At 42.0% G+C, this 13,502-nt stretch overlaps 1 protein-coding gene across 1 annotated transcript in view; it reads left to right on the forward strand.

Moving 5' to 3' along the window:
- Nucleotides 1-13,502, forward strand: part of SPOCK2 (SPARC (osteonectin), cwcv and kazal like domains proteoglycan 2) — a 272,957-nt gene that overhangs the window by 72,674 nt on the left and 186,781 nt on the right. The window lies entirely within an intron of this gene.

Below are 13,502 nucleotides of genomic sequence, written 5' to 3' on the forward strand. Positions count from 1 at the left end.
ATTCCCAATGCCAATTTTTTGCTAATGTGCACTTCAGCCGACTGCAACTTACTACTGTACAGCTATCCTATGCGCTAGGTCATTTAAACAGCATAGGAAAGGAGGTAAGCTTGTAGGAATGGCTTCTACAATATCTGCAATAAATATCTTAGTGGAGGCAATTATTTTCTTCTAAAATTGCCTGTAAGCAGGAAAACTTAACACACTGGCAAACAAAAAGGTCCAAGATTTTTTTCAAAATATGTTTGTCCAAAGCTCATCTTGTATATAGGTTGCATTATATTTGCATGGAATGTGGAATTACTAACATTGTGCTAAACATAAACTGTATAATACAAAATGGTTTGTGTATCAATCACATAGGCAGTGTAACAAATAGTGGGGCAGCTGCGGCGAACAGCACCGTCACCGCAGCTGCCTCCGTCTCCATGCGTGTCCGGTAACCTGTGCCTCGGGCGTCTAGCACGCCGAGGACGGGTTTGTTTGCCGCTCATAGAGTCCTCCCACACCAAAAATTACCCAAATAAAATTTTTAATGAAGAAAAAATGTTCAATAAAAAAATTACAAAAAACAAAACCTAAATAGTTACCGAAGGGTCTTAACTTTTTTAATATGCATGTGAAGAGGGTATATTACAAACCTGTTTAATTTATAAGCTTGTAAATACTGATGGACGCAAAACTGAAAAAATGCACCTTTATTTCCAACTAAAATATTGGCGCCATACATTGTGATAGGGACATAATTTTAAATAGTGTAATAACCAGGACAAATGGGCAAATAAAATGCATAGGTTTTAATTATGGTGGCATGTATTCATTTAAAGCTATAATGGCCGAAAACTGAGAAATTATATATTTTTTTCAATTCTTTTATTAATATTCCCGTGAAAATGCATTTAGAAAAAAATCATTCTTAGCTAAATGAACCACCTAAAGTAAGCCTAATTAGTGGGGGAAAACAAGATATAGATCAATTCATTGTGATAATTAGTGATAAAGTTATTGGTGAATGAATGGGAAGTGAAAATTGCTCTGATGCATAAAGGGAAAAATATCCGCGGGCTGAAGTGGTTAAATTTGACCTCATACAATGCTACCAAATTCTCTCATTTTGTGCTTATACTATAAAATGCTCTATTTTTTTTAAATAATATGAATGAGTAAAATTCTTCTGATCACTGAATCTTTTGTCAATGTTGTAGACTATTTGGTATTTGTCTGAAACTTGTGAGAGGATCAGTTGGAAAATAACAGCCATTTGCTTTTATCTGCCACTTAAGGTATTCTTCAAGTGTAAATTAACTTGCACCTGTTAACCCCCTGGTGGTCTGATTCTTTCCGGATTTTGGTGTGTAAAAGTGGTACAATTTTTTTCAAGCTTTTAGGCCCAGTGCACACCAAAACTGCTAGCAGATCCTCAAAACGCTAGCGGTTTTTGGAGCAGATTTCAGAGGGATTCTAGGCATGTTTAGAGACGTTTTCTAAACATGCCTAGCGTTTTTGGGAGCGATTTTGTGTAGCAGATTAAAAATATTGTTACAGTAAAAGCTGTTACTAAACAGCTTCTGTAACAAAAACGCCTGGAAAACCCCTCTGATCTAGCGTTTTCCAGAGCGGTTTGCGTTTTTCCTATACTTTACATTGAGGCAGAAACGCTTCTGCAAACTGCAAACATGCAGCAGGAGGCACGTTTGCGGTTTGCTGAAAACCCCAAACCGCTGGTGTGCACCATCCCATTTAGATACATTAGCCAAGCGTTTTCACAGGCAGATGCGGTTGGCGGATCGCTGCTAAAACCGCTCGGTGTGCACTGGCCATAGACCCTAAAACTGGGGATAAAAAAACCACACTGCAGAGAGATCTGCAGCAGCCCCAGCACTTACCTCCCTGGGATCCAGCGCTGCAGTTCTCCTTCCGTCCTCCCGGTGGCGCTGTAACCCTGTAGTGAGATCGCCATCTGTCATCATGACAACAAGCAGTGATCTCACCAGAGGGAGGCAGCCACTCAAAAGACAGGAAGTAGAATGGCTGCCAGCGTCTGGATCACCCAGGAGGTAAGTGAAAACGCACCACTGCATGCTATGCTCTGCACAGTCCTGCCGGCGGCTACCACGAGTCACGCTCGAGGTTACCGCTGCTGGCTTTTTTATTTCACCCTGAGCCTGACTCATGATAACAGTAAAGGTTTGTTCAACAGCATAAACATGAAAATAAAGCCCTACTGATCTCCAGTATCTCCAACTCTTAGGTGAAGAGTCTGATGCTACTACAAGGGATGGAAAACCTTGTAAAAATATATGATAAATGCTGAAATAAAGAAAGTGATTATGTGGGGAAATGATTAGAAGATAAAGGTCCATATGCAATTAACTTTTTCTCCTAACTTTTCTTCAAGGTGAGATTTTCACAACTTTTAAAGCACCAACAAGAACATGCTCAAAATAATTTTGATAGTCCCTTTTCGTCCCATTTTAGTGATACTTTTTTTAATTGCAGGGTGCTGAAAAGTTATTTTAAAGAGAAGATGAAAAAGTATCTCCTAGGAAATAACTTAGGAGAAAAGGTGAATTCAATAAGGACCAGTGGCTCATATGCAATTCACTTTTTCTCCTAAGTGATATTTTCAAACCTGGTCAATAAAATGCTTTTTAAACCATTTACAAACAAGAAAATACTTAAAATAATTTTTATAGTACCTTTTCACCTACTTTTTGGTACTTTTTTCATTGCAAAGTGCTGAAAGGGTATTTTAAACAGAAGGTGAAAAATTATCTCAGCGGAGAAAACACAGAAGAAAAAGTAAATTGCATATGGGCCAGTGTGTCTAAAATAAAATGTTTCCTTGACTGATAACATTAAAGCAACTGTTACTTTCCAAATGACCCTTGTAATTGGAAAAAAAAGTAAAAAAAAAAATCAAACCTCTGGTCCCCTTTACCTTCTTATATGGCCGGTGAATACTGTATTACAAGTGGATGAAAACAATAGAAGGCATCATCTTTAAGCTCGCACCCCCAGGTTTATTTCATGTGATATTATATTCCACTCAAGCAAATGAGGTGTTTTAAATGCTTTTCCTGATTTATTTCTCCCAGTACAGTGATCAAAACAGTCATTTAAATTAAAGCTAAAGGCAAATGCAATCAGCTATTACCATAAACCTTCATATTCATTTAAGCTTATAAATACCTGTTTTTTGTTTTTTTTTGTCACCCCTTTCTTTTTCCTTATTTTACCATGGATTGACTGTGTACGTACTTGTATTGTTGACTGTGTCTATTGTACAAAGAATTAACACAGTATGTATCTCGTATCCGCTATTACACATTGCACTCTACAACACAATGTAAAATGATGGTCTTATGTAAATAGAATGCTAATGATATCTGAACCTCTTGCTTCGCATGCGTAGGCAGCCTTGCAGTAATTCTCACATTCTTGTAAATGTCTTATTTCCAGGGTAATTTCTGCAACAGTGTAAGGATGCAAGGCACGCTGGTGATGACCTTATATTTGCCATGCAAACACTCCTCATTCCCTTTCCTGATTGCTATTCATTCCCTATCTGTAGTTAGGAGCTCGCATCAACTATAGAAAAGTGCTTGGATGTGCTGTGGCTAACTTTGCCAACATCCGCAGAGATTGATAAGCACAAAAGTCTTCCAATAGCCAGCACCATACATAAAAAAATATATTTTTTTATAGTTCTTTAAAAATATTCCATTTAATAGATATACTTATAATATTCACACTGCGCCACAGTCCACGAAATCCTACACAAACCAATAAACTCTCATTACTGGGATCGCTGCAGGAAGTCCAGTTAGGTAAATAGAATTGTATAGATACTGCAGCGCTCTCCAGACCGTATTATATAAAAATTTGCAACAAAATTGATTATATCAAACTACCCAAGGCTTACAAACAGTCATCAAAGTTCCTTAGGGGTGGTTGATCCATACTTGAAGTCTCTACAGATGACTCTCTATTCAATAGTATTCAGAATGATAACCCTGTGATTACTCCTCCAGAACTAAACCACCCCAGATCTCAGGTGGGTCTTGGACAGTATTCAAATGCACATCCTGGTAGTTTAGTCCTATAATAGAACACCTCAACATAGGGTAATATTGTTCAGACAGTTTTGCATCAATCAATAACAGCCCTTTGTGCAAACAGATTGTGCGTTTCACTACGTGTATGTGAATAGTCCCACTCCCTCCACAACAATCTGCTCACCGGATACAGCCCACCTCAGATTGCAGGTGGAAACTGCACTTGATACTGCCCTCCGAACAAATTCTCTGACTCTTGTCCAGAAACAACTTGGCCTCTCCTGAGGTCCTTTTTAATCCAGTAAAACTCTCAATAAAACATAAGAAACACACATAGTGTAAAACAGTTAAAGCTTGCCTCTGGGCGCACATAGAGTTACACTTACACGTCCAGGGCAAGTCTCAGCATATCACAAAGATTTGTTCTCCAATGCCCATCCATCGGATATTAAGGGATTTGCACTGCCGCGGCGTCTCGCTCGGATTCTCCCTCCAACCGGATGTTTCAAAGTGCTGCCCGCGCTAGTAACGGTGACCGGCCGGTCCACTCGCTTCCGGGTGCGCGTATTGCGTCAGTGCTTAATTTTTACAATAATTATGTATAAATGATTTAGTCACTGTTTGCCCATTGTTCAATCTTTCCTCTACCTGATTTACATTCTGACATTTATCACATGGCAACATTTTTCCTGCTAACAGGTGATGTCAGTGGAAGTAGCTGCTGCTTGCTTTTTTGGCAGTTGGAAACAACTGTTATTTCCCACAGTGCAACAAGTCTCCCGCAATGTGATGTCAGCACCATGGTCCTGACATCACACTGTGGGAGGGGTTTCACCACAATCTCAGCCATACAGAGCCCCGATGATCCATTTGAGAAAAGGTAAGGATTTCTCATGGGAAAGGGAGTATCAGCTACTGATTGGGATGAAGTTCAATTCTTGGTTACAGTTTCTCTTTAAACTGTCACCATATGTTGCACACCTTTTTAAAATCTCCACATGAATGCTTGCGCTACTAGTGTAAAAGAAAAAAAAATGCTATTGGCGAAGAATATTTAGCCACACACCTCTTAACACCTATGGTTTGGCTGCCTAATGGCTGCCTAATATAATTATTAGGGGCAGTCATTCTGGGGGAACCACGGTAGCCTGTGTAACAAAGATGAGACCAGGAGCCAAATGGTGCAGTATTGTAGGATAAATTAGCTCAATATTACAAGAGTAGTTATACTCACAAAGATGGGTTGCAGAACCTGCAACCTCCGTAGATCGCCTATGGGGAGAACACCATCCCTGCTCGGTACTCCAGGTCCTGCCAGAACCGGTTGGCCGCTGTCCTGGGGATGGCACCACACTAGTGGGAATGACACCTCCAAAGGAGGTGTAGTGGGCAATGAAGAAGGGTGGAGGTGCCCAAAACTAAATATCTCTGAGTATACATTATAAAGACAGAAATAAATACAGTAAATGAGGTATATTACCTCTCCAGATGCACCAACCCAGAAAAACAGGGGTTTAGATCAGGTAAGGTTTATTCATGCACAATTAAAAAAGACAATGCATTTCTCGAGACTCTGCCCACTTCCTCAGGTCAAAGTGCCTTAGGGCATTTTGTTTGCAGCATTGGCGCCACAAATTGGGTGCCCATGCTGCAAACTGAATTCCCTAAGGCACTTTATTGACCTGAGGATGCGCGCAGAGTCTCAAACGCGAAACGCATTGTCTTTTTTTAATTGTGCTTGAATAAACCTTACCCGATCTAAACCCTCGTTTTTTTCTGGAGAGGTAAGATACTTTGTGTATTATTTATGTCTTTATAACGTATACTCCACCCTTCTTCCTTAATATAATTATTTAATATAAATTTACAGCCACATTCAAGGGGGCACAGTATAAAAGGCAGTCTCTCCCTGCAGGCTGTGCTGATTCCTCAGATCAGCTAGTGTGAGACTAGCCATTGTGCCTGTCTGTTCCTGCTTCCTGTTTTCTGCCTGTTGCCTCTCAACCTCTTTTGATGATCTGCTTCTTAAAGCTAATGTAAACCCCATCTTAAAAAAAATAGTCAGATACTCACCTAAGGAGAGGGAAGGCTCTGAGTCCTAATGAGCCTACCCTCTCCTCGCCCGGTGGATCCTCCTGTCAAATCCGCTGCCGCAGGGACTTCGGAAGTCTTTGGGAGCACTCGGGCTCCCGAAGGCCAGCGGCTCCATACTGCGCACGCGTCATAGATGTGTGCGAGTGCATCATAGAGGGCACTTGCGCATGCGCAGTATGCAGCGGCCCGTCTTCGGAAGCCCGAGTGCTCCCGAAGACTTCTGAAACCTCCCTTTGGCGGCGGAAGTGACAGTATTTGACCGAAACGGTCGAATACTGCTACGGGGGATCCTGAGCGGGACCGGGCACCGGGAGAGGAGAGGGAAGGCTCATTAGGACCGAGCCTTCCCTCTCCTTAGGTGAGTATCTGACTTTTTTTTTAAGTTGGGTTCCCATTAACTTTAAAGTGACTTAGGCCTATTTACTGGATTTTCTTGTTAGCTGCCAGCCCTGACTTTCTGTGTTCTCGTGTTGCCTGTTTGCTGCCTGCCTTTGACCTCTGCCAGTCCCTGACTACATCTGTCGCTGCCTGACTCCAACCCTGGCCTGTCTATGATTACCATTGCAATCCCTTGCCTTGAATGTTGCTACAATTCTCCAGACTGTGGCATGGTCTTTTCTACCAACCACTGTTAGGGTTTTCCTGTTGTACAACCTGGTGGGCACTGGGCAGCAAAGCAGTCCGTTAACCACTAGGGGTAGCGGCCCATCATCCCTTGCGTGGTGCTCTGGTGAAGGCTCAGGAGACGCTCACCTCAGTGGTAAGGTCAACAGTCCTACTACCGCGTGAATTACATGGTGCTGACACCTCTCTACTATGCAGTCTGCTATTGATCAAAAGGGCTGATCCAGCAAGCGTGGGGCTTTTACCTGGTGCAATGCCAACCCACATGTTTGTTAACATACGTATGTTGAAGAGGGGAGGAAGGTGCAAAATCCTCCTCCCCATCCAAAGCACTTTATCCATAGTGGAGTACTAGAGGCTCTTTCCCACCTCCAATTATACTAAGAGGCACTGGAGTACTAACATGTAGGGACTTGCGGTGGAATGTATTGCTTCCCTGCGACCCATTGCTTCCCCACAGCAACACTGACAGGGAGCCCTGGCATCATCTTCTTTACATTTCCCACTGAGGCTTTCCACTGGTACATTGGTCTTAAAAGCAGGCCCATGAAATGCTACTGCTGCAGTAATTGATTGGTTTATTTTCAAACTGCATACATTTGCATAAAATAAGCATAACAACTTGCATCAACTTGGAATTATTGGCATCTCATTGACCATCCCTTCTCCCATCTAATCTCAAGTGCCAGAAATGCTGCACCAGCAGGTGGTACACTACAAACAACCATGCAGTTTAGAGTAACAAGGCTATATCAGTCATACAAACTATAAGAAAAATAACCTTTTATATATGATGCTGGGTACTAGAAGATGTTTCTTACACTTTAACTTGCATAAACATGATTTTTATGCAGCTAATGCTTTTCCCCCAGCCACACCACCCACTATTAAATGGAAAGATGTATATGTGTTCAAATGTGGGAGACACTGTGGCAAAAAAGTCTGTATGTTCTCCCTGTGTTTTGCATTCATTTCTTCCTTGCCATCCAGTTTCCCCCAGTGATCTATGAGCGTGGGGAGTTGGTGATCTATGAGCGTGGGGAGTTGGTGATCTATGAGCGTGGGGAGTTGGTGATCTATGAGCGTGGGGAGTCGATGATCTATGAGCGTGGGGAGTCGGTGATCTATGAGCGTGGGGAGTTGGTGATCTATGAGCGTGGGGAGTCGATCTATGAGCGTGGGGAGTTGGTGATCTATGAGCCCGGGGAGTTGGTGATCTATGAGCATGGGGAGTTGGTGATCTATAAGCATGGGGAGTTGGTGATCTATGAGCGTGGGGAGTCGATGATCTATGAGCGTGGGGAGTTGGTGATCTATGAGCCCGGGGAGTTGGTGATCTATAAGCATGGGGAGTTGGTGATCTATGAGCATGGGGAGTTGGTGATCTATAAGCGTGGGGAGTTGGTGATCTATGAGCGTGGGGAGTTGGTGATCTATGAGCGTGGGGAGTCGATGATCTATGAGCGTGGGGAGTTGGTGATCTATGAGCGTGGGGAGTTGGTGATCTATGAGCATGGGGAGTTGGTGATCTATGAGCATGGGGAGTCGATGATCTATGAGCGTGGGGAGTTGGTGATCTATGAGCGTGGGGAGTTGGTGATCTATGAGCGTGGGGAGTTGGTGATCTATGAGTGTGGGGAGTTGGTGATCTATGAGTGTGGGGAGTTGGTGATCTATGAGCATGGGGAGTTGGTGATCTATGAGCGTGGGGAGTTGGTGATCTATGAGCGTGGGGAGTTGGTGATCTATGAGCGTGGGGAGTTGGTGATCTATGAGCGTGGGGAGTTGGTGATCTATGAGCGTGGGGAGTTGGTGATCTATGAGCCTGGGGAGTCAGTGATCTATGAGCCTGGGGGTCGGTGATCTATGAACGTGGGGAGTCAGTGATCTATGAGCATGGGGAGTTGATGATTTCTGAGTGTTGGGAATTGGTGATCTATGGGCATGGAGAGCCAGTGATCTAGGAGTGTGAGGAGTTGGTGATCTAGGAGCGTGGAGAGTTGGTGATCTATCAGTGTGGGGAGTTGGTGATCTATGAGTGTGGGGAGTTGGTGATCTATGGGAATGGAGAGCCAGTGATCTATGAGCGTGGGAAATTGGTGATCTATGAGCATGGGGAGTTGGTGATCTATGAGCCTGGGAGTTGGTGATCCAATGAGTGTGGGGAGTTGGTGATCTATGGGAATGGAGAGCCAGTGATCTATGAGCCTGGGAGTTGGTGATCTCTGAGCGTGGGGAGTTGGTGTTCTATGGTTGTGGGGAGTTGGTGATCTATGAGCATGTGGAATTGGTGATCTGTGAGCGTAGGGAGTCGTTGAACTATGAACCTGGGGAGTCGTTGATCTATGAGCGTGGGGAATTGGTGATCTATGAGTGTGTGGAGTCTGTAATCTGAGTATTGCACTGTGAAAGAGGAACTTCATATTTGGCAACTTAAACTGCAATTGCTTTGTGGAGATGATTAAGCAAATTAATTGGCAAGATTTTAAAATGCAGAAGACAGTATGTTTATAAAGTATATATATATATATATATATATATATATATATATATATATATATATATATACTGTTATTTTTCTTATAAATATATTAACAATTAGCAGTTTTACAGCAAAAGGATCCTTGTTAGCAATATACAGTACAGTATGACTTCTAGGCTCCGACATCTGCATTGGCCTACCATCTTGCACAGTGACCTCCTTATGAATGGTTGTGTTTCCGCCTCTTATTCTGTCCTCCACCTCCATACTGCAGACATCACATGCAGCCTTTAGATGATGCAGTACAGGCACTATGCTGCATCAACATATTTTGGGCTGCTGATTTATGGCCGTGTCCTGTTCCTGCTGTTTAATAATAGACCTAACAGCTCAGGTGCTGCCAGCAGGCCATTTTTAACCTAGTGAATGGAATAAAACTCTCTGGAATAAGGAAGTTCTTTTTAGCTCTCTAAAGCTGTTATATTCTTTTCTCTGATGCTAAGATGCAGTTTCAGTATTTCAATTTGTATTCTAGACCAAAATGCTATGTACATTTCATCACTCTGCATGGCTTCTGGAAAGCTACACACCTACCCTAACGGCCAGTGATAACATGGAAAATTAGGGTTTAATTTGTACACTATGGTCCTGATTTACCAATTTCGTCCAAGACTGGGGAGCAGTGGAGAACCTTTCTAACTACCTACATGGCCTGGATTTATTTATTTGCTGTTTGGTAGCAAATGTGCACAACGCTTGTAACTTGGGTAATATCAGACCAGAGTAGGGCTCTTTGAGGGTTAGTAATTTCGTAGTTTTGCTATGTGCTATGTTTGTCACATACTCGCACCTTAAGTGAGCAAATTTTTACTGTAATATATCCTGGCTATCCTGGGTTTATGAAAAGAATACATATTTTTTCAGGGCTGTGGAGTTGGAGTCGGAGCAATTTTGGGTAGTCGGTGGTCAATAAACTGAGATGTCAGTCGGATGGTTTTTGAACCAAGTCCAAAGCATTTGTAAAAATTAGACTAAAGGAGTCAGAGTCAAGGAGCTGGAGCAATTTTGGGTACCTAGAGTTGGAGGTTTGATAAACTAAGAAGTCGGAGTCGGATGATTTTTGTACTGACTCCATAGCCCTGATTTTTTGGCTGTTCTTTCAATTGCAATGGCACAAACTTTTAAAGAGGCACTGAAGTGACATATAGCAGAATGCACTGTAGTAACATATAGTAGAATGCAGTCATTCTGGATACCTACTTGCATGGTAATTTGCCTGGTTTCAGCTTTCGAAATACTTTCTATTTGAATATATTGCTGTATGTTACTATGTAGCCTCGCCCACCCTGTGATGATTAGCCTAGGCTGTCTATTATGCGGAATCCAAGCCTCACCCCTGAGTGATCTGGGAGACCAGTTATATTTTCTTCTGGCATTAGAATTCTCAGTACGCTCAGTAAACAAACATTCCGCAGAGATCACCTGGCAGGGCTAAAGATGTCATTACCTGTGATAAATTTCATAATTTAAGTCATGGAGGGAAAGGGTGAGGACAAACACAGACTACATTTATAAATGCATATTGTAAAGAAAAATGAGCAATTGTATTTTACGTACAGTTCCTCTTTAATTCCCTAACCTTTCATCTGCCATAGTGTGTGCTGGTAGGACCCTACCTCTAGGTTGGCCCAGGTAATCTGCTTTAGGGGAGTTCCTGACATTCATATTTTTAAATTGGTACTATATAAAATATTAGGTAAAGAAAAGTTGATTAGACACGTAACACTGTATTTACATTTTTATTTAATTTATTCAAGAAGCAAGGCTATTCCATGCTCCTATCAGACATGTAGTATGAAAACACTCTAGTCTGCAAGCTGCCTTGCTCTTTCAGTTTGCTTTTTTAAAAATTGTCTTGTAAAGACATGATCTGCTATATCACGTGTTTAAAAAAGTAATTACCCTTTTTGCTACCCAGTCAATCCGTTAACTGAGTTTAACTGCTAATTAGATTCTGCAAATTGAATGTATTGAGGCTTGACTGCAGCCAGCCTTTTTAAGGAAACTTGCTATGTATTAATAGATGAGGTCATCATGAGAGTGAAGTAGTCCGAATTTATAAAAGTCCCTATGCCTTGTTCAAAGCGTATTCCAGGAGAGAGGATACAAATATTATTGATGTATATCAGTCTGAAAGAGTTACCAGTCCTGACTTGAAGCCAACAGAAATGTAGTGAGAGGCCATGAAACACCCAGTTTGTTGATGAATACCTGCTAGTGTCTAAATAAAAAATATTTTTTTAATCAGGGTGGGCTTAAAATCCACAACACAGATGTAAAAGATTTATATAATTTAGGCCTGGGGCACACCTACAGCGCTGGTGATCTCAAAAAGCGACATACTGATGAAAGTGAATTGAGGTGAACCTACAGAAGTCCTGCAGTCCTCCTTGCTCTTCAATGCAAAAGAAGGGAGTGTTTCAAAATTGCTTTTTAAAAGTAATTTTTCAGCAACTTTGTGGGTGATTTTGATGTGTAAATAAAGTTTAAATGACTTGCTGGGCCTCCCAAGTTCTATGGCTTATGGCACACAGGCCTGTCTAAAGGTAATCAGAGCTTCTCTGTTTGGAGATGGAGAAGCACCAATGATGTCTTGTGCTAAAGGGCAGTGCTACCTCCTGAAAGCTTGCGGAAATTGACCTCCAGAGACCAGGCAAGTAGCTTAAACTTTATTTATAAAGGATAAAAAAAAAAAAAACCAACACACAAATCGTAAGCGCTGTACAATCAGTGGCTGTAGATTGCATATGGCTTCCAATCACTTTGGGAAATGCTGCACAAAGCGCTTGTGCGATCTCTAGTGGGCTCCAGGCCTTGTAGGATGTTTTTGGCTGCAACTATTGCAGTTAAAGGTCAGATTTGGTGGCAGTTATTACTTTTACATATGGTGGATATAGGTGTTGTGCTATGCCTTATATAAATTAACTGTCATTAGGGATCTGTGTCTGCCATGTTGGAGAATTAATAGTTGTCATATTGGATCATTAATGACTGACTGAATTATGTTCATTTGTTGTAGTCCCCAGCATGGTGCTTCTTGCTCATCCTACCCCCTGTGCTCTCCATAGAACAAGACTGGCTACCCAGTAGTGTGACCATACAGAGATCACTCTCAGAATGATCTTTCCAAGCAACAATTAATTAAAGTGTGTGCAAAGCTTTTGGTCCAGACATCCTGTCTGTGTGTGTGTGTTTTCTGGCGTATTTTTAAAATAATTGTTCATTATTTCCTCCTATGTCTCTTTTCTTTGTGTAAATAAATGTCACAGACGTGGTCTCATTTTTTTTATTCTGTCCGGTTCCCAGCAAAACAGCTGCCCAATCAGTCTGGCTACTGTGATCAGTTAGCATGACCCAGGATGGGTGGTTATTGATTATAATCAAAATGCCACTTCATACAGAAATAATTCCTTGTATTCTTAGCAAAAGGACTCTAGATGTAGCGTATACCTGTAATTTGTCTTTCCCCAGATGGAAAGGCCTAGCAACGGAGATGGAAGAAGGAGCTGTGCGAGTTTGTGCTTAAAAACACAAGGGATGTTACAGCATAAGTCTGACCGTACAAATGCAGTGCTTACAGTCATGTCATCACCATATCGACTGAAAACCATTGGAACAGAAACGACGTATTGGCCATCAAAGGCAATCAATGACACAGCAAATGAGTTTCAATATTTAAAGAGTAAATCATACATTCATTATATTTGACAGCATTGCTATTCTCAGGTAGAAACATTTAATGATCAGCTTTGTAAATTAATTACCTACAGCAGCCTTTCTCAACCTTTTTACCCCGGAGGAACCCTGCAAATACATTTTGGATCCGAAGGAACCCCTGCAAGTAATTTTTGGATCTCAAGGAACCCCTGCTTTTTTTTTGCAGGTGTCATGGTCTTTAAAAGCTGGTGTAGCTGTTTGTCACCACGCCCTATTACAGTGCCCTTCATTATAATGCCTCAATCATCTCCCGCCTAGACTACTGCAACACCCTGCTCTGTGGCCTACCAAAAAACAGGCTAGCACCTCTCCAATCCCTTCTAAATTCAGCGGCCCGCCTCTTTCACCTTTCCACACGCTCTTCCGATGCAGCCCCACTGTGCCATTCTCTCCACTGGTTACCCATTGCCCAGAGGATCCAGTTCAAACTCCTGACTCTAACATACAAAGCCCTCCACGAGTTGTCT

This window comes from Hyperolius riggenbachi, chromosome 10 (genome assembly GCF_040937935.1).
Source record: "Hyperolius riggenbachi isolate aHypRig1 chromosome 10, aHypRig1.pri, whole genome shotgun sequence".
Lineage (NCBI taxonomy): Eukaryota > Metazoa > Chordata > Amphibia > Anura > Hyperoliidae > Hyperolius > Hyperolius riggenbachi.